The sequence below is a fragment of the Notamacropus eugenii genome, chromosome 1 (genome assembly GCF_028372415.1).
Source record: "Notamacropus eugenii isolate mMacEug1 chromosome 1, mMacEug1.pri_v2, whole genome shotgun sequence".
Lineage (NCBI taxonomy): Eukaryota > Metazoa > Chordata > Mammalia > Diprotodontia > Macropodidae > Notamacropus > Notamacropus eugenii.
This window is the reverse complement of record NC_092872.1, coordinates 322,620,080-322,629,440: the sequence shown is the minus strand read 5'-3', so window position 1 is coordinate 322,629,440 and position 9,361 is coordinate 322,620,080.

Below are 9,361 nucleotides of genomic sequence, written 5' to 3'. Positions count from 1 at the left end.
TATATATCTATATATATAGATATATATCTGTGTGTATGTATATACATACATACATACATGTATATAAGTATATGTGTATGTATATATGCATATGTGTACCAATGCATGTGCACATATATTTATATGTATGTGTGTGTATATGTATGTATATGTATACACACACACACACACTCCTCCCCATACCAAATCATTATCAGAGAACTATTTGAAAGATTTTTTTGCCACTCAACCACTTCTTTTCTTATTCAAGGTATATTAATTTTTTCTCTGCAAAAGCTTTTCATTTCCAAGTACTCAAAGACATCTATTTCTCTTTTGTAATTGCCTCCCACTATAGCAACTATAATTGCAAGAGATATCATCTGTTTCTTCTAATTTGTTTATAGTAAGATCTTCAATTTTAAGGTCATACATACGTTTAGAATGTACGTGAAATATGGTGTAGTGTGTAGTCCTAACGCCAGAATGTTTTCCAGTTTGCCTAACAGTTTCATTAAATGAGGCATTTTTTTCCTAAGTAATATGCTTTCTACTTTATCAAACTCTGTGTGATTGGAGGAACTATGTGGTAGAATGGATAGAGTGCTAAGCCGGAAGTCAGGAAGGCTTCATCTGGCTTCAGATACTTACCAGCTGTATGACCTCAGGCAAACCACTTTAAACCTGTTTGCCTTAGTTCTTTGTCTGTAAAATGTCCTGGAGAATGAAATGGCAAACCATTCCAACAGGTTTGCCAAGAAAATCCCAAAGCGTATCACAAAGAATTGGCACAACTGAAAAATGACCAAACAGTAACAATGAGCTGGTGTATTGTTTCTGATTCTCCCTCATCTAGTCTGTAGTTTAACCAATGTCAAATTGTTTTGATGATTGCTGTTGATAATATGGTTTGATGACTCAAAATTCCCCCTTTGTTACTACCTTTCTCATTTCTCTTGACTTTCTAAATTTTTGCTTTTCCAAATTAATTTTATTATTTTATCAAGATTCTTTAAAGTGTAACCTCAGTAATTTGGTTGATGCAGCATTAAAAATGTAAGCAATTTTGATCCTAGTGTCATTTTTATTATGTCAGCATCACCTAGGCTTCAGCACTGAATATTCTTTTAGCTGTTTAAGTTGGCCTTACTTCTTTAAAAAGCACTTTATAATTGAAGCAGTATAAGTCTTTGTGTGCCAAAGCAGGTTGATCCTCAGACGTTTTATGCATTTTGTAGTTATCTGGAATTGGATTACCTTTTCAATACTCAATTCTTTTGTTTTGTTATTATTATATAGAAATGCTATTGACATTTGAAGATTTATTTTTTAAATTGCAACTTTGCTAAAGCTATCATCTTAATTATTGTCTTTGTTGATTCTTTAGGATTTTCTAAGTAAACAGGGATAATTTTGTTTACTCTTCATTTATTTTTATGCCTCTAATTTCTTTCTTTTGTCTTATTGATGATGCTTGAATTTTCAGAATTATATCAATTAATGGGGGGAGAATTGGAATTCTTGTTTCCCTATCACACTTCTTGAAAAAGATACTAAAGCATCTCCATTAAACATTATGTTTGTTTTAATTTAATTTATTTTTTTATTTTTATTTTTTTAAATTTTATTTGTCTTCAGTGTTCGACAATCACTACCATATAACTTAGATATTTTTCCCCTCTCTCCCCAAGACAACATACAATTTTGTATATATCCTACACATACATTCCTATTCAATACACTTTCATTACTGTCATACTGTGTAGAATTAAAATGAATGGAAGAAATCATATAGCAAACCAAAACATAATACAAAAGAAAATAATCTATTACATTCTGTGATTGAATTTCATAGTTCTTTCTATGGATGTGAAAGGCATTCTGCCCTAAAAGATCATTGTGGAATTTTCTAAGTCCTTGCATTGCAGTGAAGTTCCAAGTCTACCAGAAAAAACTCTCGTACACTGTGGTCGTTGCTGTGCACAAAGTTCTCCTGGTTCTGTGCCTTTTGCTCAGCATCAGATCATATAAGCCTTTCCAGGACTCTCTGAAGTCTTCCTGTTCATCATTTCTTATAGGACAAAAGTGTTCCATTATGTTCATATACCATAATTTATTCCGTCATTCCCCAGTTGATGGGCATCTCCTTGATTTCCAGTTTTTGGCCACCACCAAGAGTGCCGCTATAAATATTTTTGTAAATGTGGGACCCTTTCTCATTTTTATGATCTCTTGGGGATACAGTCATAAAAGCAGTATTGCTGGGTCAAAGGGTATGCATATTATTGTAACCATTTGTATTTTCATACATTTGACTCAGTTCTCCACATATGTTAGAAATGAGGCCTCTATCACAGACATTAACTGCAAAAATTCTTTCCCAGTTTTCTGCATCACTCTGAATCTTGATTGCATTGGGTTTGGTTGTGCAAAATCTTTTCAGCTGAATGTAATCACAATTATCCATCTTGCACTTCATAATACTTTCTGTCTCTTCTTTAGTCAAAAATTCTTCCCTTCTCCATAAATCTGATAAATGCACTGTTTCTTGCTCCACCAATTTATCCATATTTCAATCTTAATACCTAGATGGTGTACTCATTTGAACTTTATTCTTGTGTATGGTGTCAGTCATTGATCTATGCCTAGTTTCCACCACACTCTTATCCAGTTTTCCCAGCAATTTTTGTCAAAGAGAGAGTTCTTATCCCAGAATTTGGGGTCCTTGGGTTTATCAAACAGTAGGTTGCTATACTCATTGCCTACTGTGTCTTGAGTAGCTAGCATATTTCACTGGTCTACCTTTGTGTGTCTTAGCCAGTACAAAGTGGTTTTGATAATTGCTGTTTTATAGCACAATTTGAGATCTGGTAGCACTAGGCCACTTTCCCTAACATTTCTTTTCATTAGTCCCCTTGATATTCTGGATATTTTGTTCTTCTAGATGAATTTTGATAGTATTTTTTCCAGCTCTAGAAAATAATTGTCTGATAGTTTAATTGGTATGGCACTAAATAAGTAAATTAATTTAGATAGAATTGTCATTTTTGTTATATTGGCTCGGCCTACTCACAAGCAACTAATGTTTTTCCACTTACTTAGATCTGATTTTATTTGTGAGAAAAGTGTCTTGTAACAGTGCTCATATAGTCCATGAATGTGTTCTGGCAGGTAAACTACCAAATATTTTATAGTGTCTACTCTAGCTTTAAATGAGATTTCTCTTTCTATCTCTTCTTGTTATGCTTTGTTACTAATGTTTAGAAATGCAGAAGATTTATTCAGGTTTATTTTTTAACCTGCAAGTTTGCCATAACTGTTTATTTTTTCAAGCAGTATTTACTTGAATGTCTGGGGTTCTCTAAGTACATCATCATATGATATGCAAAGAGTGATGACATAGTTTTTCGTTGCCTATTCTAATTCCTTCATATTTTTTTTATCTTCTGTAATTGCCACAGCTAATATGTGTAGTACCATATTGAATATGGACATCCTTGTTTCACCCCTGATCTTATTGGAAATGCATCTAGCTTATCTCCATTGCATGTAATGCTTGTTGAATCTTTTAGGTACATATTGCTATTATTTTATGGAATGTTCCCTTTATTCCTATGCTTTCCAGTGTTTTTGATAGAAATGGGTGTTGTATTTTTTTCAAAAGTTTTTCTGCATCTATTGAGATAATCATGTGGTTTCAGTTAGTTTTTTTGTTGATATGATTGATAATGCTAATAATTTCCCTAATATTGAACCAGCCTTGCATTCATAGTCTGAATCTTACCTGATCATAACGTATTATTCTCACTATAAGCTGCTGTATTCTTTTTGCTAAAATCTTATTTAAAATTTTTTTCATCTATATTCATTAGAGAAATTGGTCTATAATTTTCTTTCTCTGTTTTGTCTCTTCCTGGTTTAGGTATCAAAACCATATTTGTATCGAAAAAAGAATTTGTTAGGACTCCTTCTTCCTTAATTTTCCAAAATAATCTATATAATATTGGAATTAACTGCTCTTTAAATGTTTGACATACTTCACTTGTAAATCCGTCTGTTCCTGCAGTTTTTTTCCTAGGGAATTCATTGATGGTTTGTTCAATTTCTTTTTCTGAGTTGGCGTTGTTTAAGTATTCAACTCTCCCTTCTGTTACTCTGGGTGATTTATGTTTTTTAAAATACTCATCTATCTCATTTAAATTGTGGAATTTATAGTCATAAACATGGGCAAGATAATTTCTAATTATTGCTTTAATTTCCTCCTCATTGGAGGTGAGTTCACTCCTTTCATTTTTGATATTGGTAAGTTGGTTTTCTTCTTTCTTTTTCTCCCTTCCCGTCCTCAATGGAGTTGTCACTTTTGACCACCCCCTCCCACAGTCTTCCCTTCCTTCTTTCAGCCCCCCTCCCTTTTACTCACCTTTATCTTTACTACTCCTTACTACTTCTTCCCTCCCTTTTAGCTCTCCCTCCCCTCTCTTCCCCCTTCCCCTCCTATTGCCTATAGAGATAGTTAGATTTATATACCTCATTAAGCTTATTTTTCCTTCCTTGAATCAAATCAGATGAGACTACCTCTCCAAAAATGCTCATCTCCCTCCCTTCTTTCGCTCTACTATTATATAATTTGGTACTTCTTCCTGTGATGTAATTTACCATTTTCTGCTTCCTCCTTTTCACATCTCTTGTTACAATCACTTTGCGTGCTTGAATCACATTTTTATCATCACATCATTTACTTTATACCTGTTCCCTCTATCTATGTATATTCCTTTTATATTTCATTATAAATGTACAATTCTCAAGATTAATAAGTATTATTTTCCCTTATAGGGAGGTAAACAGCTTGCCCAAATTGAGTAATTAGTTTTTCTTTTCCCCCGTTTGCCTTTTTATGCCCCTCTTGAGACCTGCATTTGAAGATCAAATTTTCTATTGAGTTCTGGGCTTTTTTGTCAGGAAGGTCTGGAAATCTCTTATTTCATTGAATATCCACCTCCTTGCTTGAAATATTATGCTGAACTTTTCTGGATAATTGATCCTTTGCTGTAGTCCCAGGTCCTTTGCCCTATGGAATATCATATTCCAATTTCTTCAATCTTTTAATCGAAAAGCTGCAAGGTCTTGAGTGACCCTGACTGTGGCTCTTCAATATTTGTATGGTTTCTTTCTGCCTGCCTGTAGGATTTTCTCTTTCACTTGACAGTTTTGGAATTTGGCAACAATCTTTCTTGATGTTTTTATTTTGGGATCCCTTTCAGGAGGTGAACGGTAGATTCTTTCGACGACTGTTTTGCCCTCTGGATCTAACACTTCTGGGCAATTTTCCTTGATGAGATCTTGGAAGATATTGTCTAGACTCTTTTTTTCATTGTGGCTTTCTTGTAGGCAAATAATTCTTAAATTTTCTCTCCTGAATCTGTTTTCCAGATCAGTTGTTTTTCCAATCTTTTTATTCTTTAAATTTTGTTTGATTAATTCTTGATGTCTCATTGAGTCAATACTTTTACTTCTCCAGTTTTAATTTTTATCAAATTGCTTCCTTCATTTAATTTTTGCATCTCATTTTTCATCTGTCCAATTGTTCCTTTTAAGGAATTATTTTCTCCAATAAGTTTTTGTAATTCCTTTTCCATTTGTCCAGTTTTCTCCTTTAAGTTTTGTGTTTCCTTTTCCATTTTTTCAATTTTCCTTTTTATAGAAATATTCTCTTAATTGAATTCTTTTTTCATACTTTTAAAATCATTGGCCCATTGTCTTCCATTTGCTTCTTCAGCTGCTCCAGGAGAGCTCTTTGTGCCTGTGAGATGTTTATAGTCCTTTCTGAAGTTTCAGGTGGGAGTACAGTCTCAATACTGACATCTTTGGTATTCGTGTTTTGGTCCTTGTCCCCATAGAACGATTCTATGATCTTTTCATTCTTGCTTTGGTTTTCTTACTCGTGATGATGATATTTTGTGCATTGTGACCTCTGGTTCTTTCATCTAGAATCTGGAGAAAGTGATGTTGAGCTGACTGATGTAAGAAAGCAAAGAGAGCTGTCTTTTTCTCTTTTTGTTTTGTGTTTCCCTGGAATTAGCCCTGTGACCAGCTTGCTAAGTGTGGGACAGTGGTGTTCTAGTCATTAGAGATCTCCTCAGCTGAGGTGGAGCAAAGGCAAGCTCAGCACCTGGCAATCCTTGCTGCCTTCTAGTTTCCCCTGGAGTGCTGTGTCACACCTGGTTCTTAGTATGAGACCTCACCCTGCTGGGCTCCAGATATCCTCTGGGTTGTTTTGCTGAGGTGGGACTGTGGCCACAGAAAGAGGAATATGCCTAGCCTCGGGTGCTACGAGATTGTTTGCCCCTTCTGCTGATTCCACTGATCCAAGATTTTTCGAGGGAAATATTTTATGATTCTTTCAAGGACCACAAGAGGAAGGGGAGAGAGCATTTATGAATCACTCTGCCATTTTGGCTCCTGGAAGTTCAAGTAGGTGATTTACAGACATTTAATCTGTGGTCTGATAGTCTTAGGAGTAGCTACAAGTGATACTTAGGGCTCAGCAGCTAACTACTAACTTACTCAGCTCAGCTGCCCTCGGGCTTTCATTGCTGGGCTGTGTCGTGAGCAGGATGTTCTGTGCTGCATGCAATGGGCTCTTCCACATCCGTGGAATAGATCCTTCCCATCGACTCTCCAGTCTTTTCTGGTCTGTGAATCTGCCACAATCTGTCTCCTATTGGATTCTGCACCTCCATAATTTGGTCAGATTCTCTTTTTAAAGGTATCTGAAGGAGTTTGTTTAAGAGCTTAGGTGAGTAGTTGCTCTCACTCTGCCATCTTAGCTCTACCCCATCATTTGTTTTAATTTTAGACAACTACATTTTGTTGTATGAAGAAGGTCCCTCTCTGACTATACTTTCTAGGGGTTTCAGCATAAAAGTTTTGTATTTTTCAAAGGCTTTGTCATGATCATGTAATTTTGAATGTTTTGGTGTTTAATGATTCATTATATTGATTGATTTCCTTATGCTGAACCATCCTTGCATTCTTGGTATAAATCCCACTTGAACATAATTAATAATTTCTTGAATAAAGCACTGTATTCTGTTCAGCAGTATCTTGTTTAAATTTTTTGAGTCATTTTCATGAATGATTATATAAGCCATATTCTATGGCTAGATTTCCTTCTGTGCCTTTTCTTTCTTTCTTTGATGTAGGCTATATTTATCTTATTCTGGTAGAATAGAAAAAAAAATAAATTTTTCAGAATACTTTGGAAAGAATGGGTACTTACTGTTCCCTCTTTGATACAATTCAGGGCCAGCAGTTTTATCTTTGGCAATTTCTTTTTTTTTAAATTTATTTATTTAAGTTTTCAACATTCATTTCCACAAAATTTTGAGTTCCAAATTTTCTCCCCATTTCTCCCCTCCCCCACCCCAAAACGCCAACCACTCTAATTACCCCTATCACCAATCTGCCTTCCGTTCTAGCATCATTTCCTTACCCTTTCCCCATCTTCTCTTTTGTCCTGTAGGGCAAGATAACTTTCTATACCCCATTACCTGTATTTCTTATTTCCTAGTTCCATGCAAGAACAGTACCCAACAGTTGCTCCTAAAACTTTGAGTTTCAACTGCTCTTCCTCTCTACCTCCCCACCCATTCTCTTTGGGAAGGCAAGCAATTCAATATAGACCATATCTGTGAAGTTTTGCCAATGACTTCCATAATAGTCATGTTATGTAAGACTAACTATAGTTCCCTCCATCCTATCCTGCCCCCGTTTCTTCTATTCTTTCTTTTGATCCTGTCCCTCCCTAAGAATGTTGACTTCTAACTGCTCCCTCCTCCCACTGCCCTCCCTTCCATCATGCCCCCTACCCTGCTTATCCCCTTCTCCCCCACTTTCCTGTATTGTAAGATAGATTTTCATTTCAAAATGAGTGTGCATTTTATTCCTTCCTTTAGTCGAATGTGATGAGAGTAAGTTTCCTGTTTTGTCTCTCACCTCCAGACTTTTTCCCTCCACTGAAAAGTCATATACTGGCCTTTTCTATGAGAGATAATTTTCCCCATTCCATTTCTCCCTTTCTCCTCCCAATATATTTCTCTCTCACCCCTTAATTTCATTTTTTTAAAGATGTGATCTCATCCTACTCAATTCACCCTGTGCTCACTGTCTCTCTCTCTCTATGTCTGTGTGTGTGTGTGTGTGTGAGAGAGAGAGAGAGAGAGAGAGAGAGAGAGTGTGTGTGTGTGTGTGTGTGTGTGTGTGTGTGTGTAATCTCATAAACTATCCAGATACTGAAAAAAGTTTCAAGAGTTACAAATATTGTCTTTCTGTGTAGGAATGTAAACAGTTCAACTTTAGTAAGTCCCTCATGATTTCTCTTTGCTATTTACCTTTTCATGCTTCTCTTGATTCTTGTTTTTGAAAGTCAAATTTCCTTTCCAACTCTTGTCTTTTCATCAAGAATGCTTGAAAGTCCTCTACTTCATTGAAAGACCAATTTTTCTCCTGAAGTATTACACTCAGTTTTGCTGGGTAGGTGATTCTTGGTTTTAGTCCTAGTTTCTTTGGTTTCTGGAATATCATATTCCATGCTCTCCAATCCCTTAATGTAGAAGCTGCTAGATCTTGTGTTATCCTGATTGTATTTCCACTATACTTGAATTGTTCCTTTTTAGCTGCTTGCAATATTTTCTCCGTGACCTGGGAACTCTGGAATTTGGCTACAATGTTCCTAGGAGTTTCTCTTTTTGGATCTCTTTCAGGAGGTGATGGGTGGATTCTTTCAACATTTATTTTACCCCCTGGTTCTAGAATGTCAGGGCAGTTTTCCTTGATAATTTCATGAAAGATGATGTCTAGGCTCTTTTTTTGATTTTGGCTTTTAGGCAGTCGCATAATTTTTAAATTGTCTCTCCTGGATTTATTTTCTAGTGAGATATTTCACATTATCTTCCTTTTTTCATTCTTTTGGTTTTGTTTTGTGATTTCTTGGTTTCTCATAAAGTCATTAGCCTCCATCTGTTCCATTCTAATTTTTAAAGAACTATTTTCTTCAGTGAGCTTTTGAACCTTCTTTCCCATTTCGCCAATTCTTCTTTTTAAAGCGTTCTTCTCCTCATTGGCTTTTTGAACCTCTTTTTCCAATTGAGTTAGCCTATTTTTGAAGGTGTTAGTTTCTTCAGCATTTTTTAAGGTCTCCTTTAGTAAGGTGTTGACCTGCTTTTCATGATTTTCTTGCATGTCTCTCATTTCTCTTCTCAGTTTTTCCTCCACCTCTCTTACTTGATTTTCAAAATCTGTTTTGAGTTCTTCCATGGCCTGAGACCATTGAATATTTATTTTGGATGTTTGGATTAAAGAAGCCTTGACTTTAGTGTCTTTC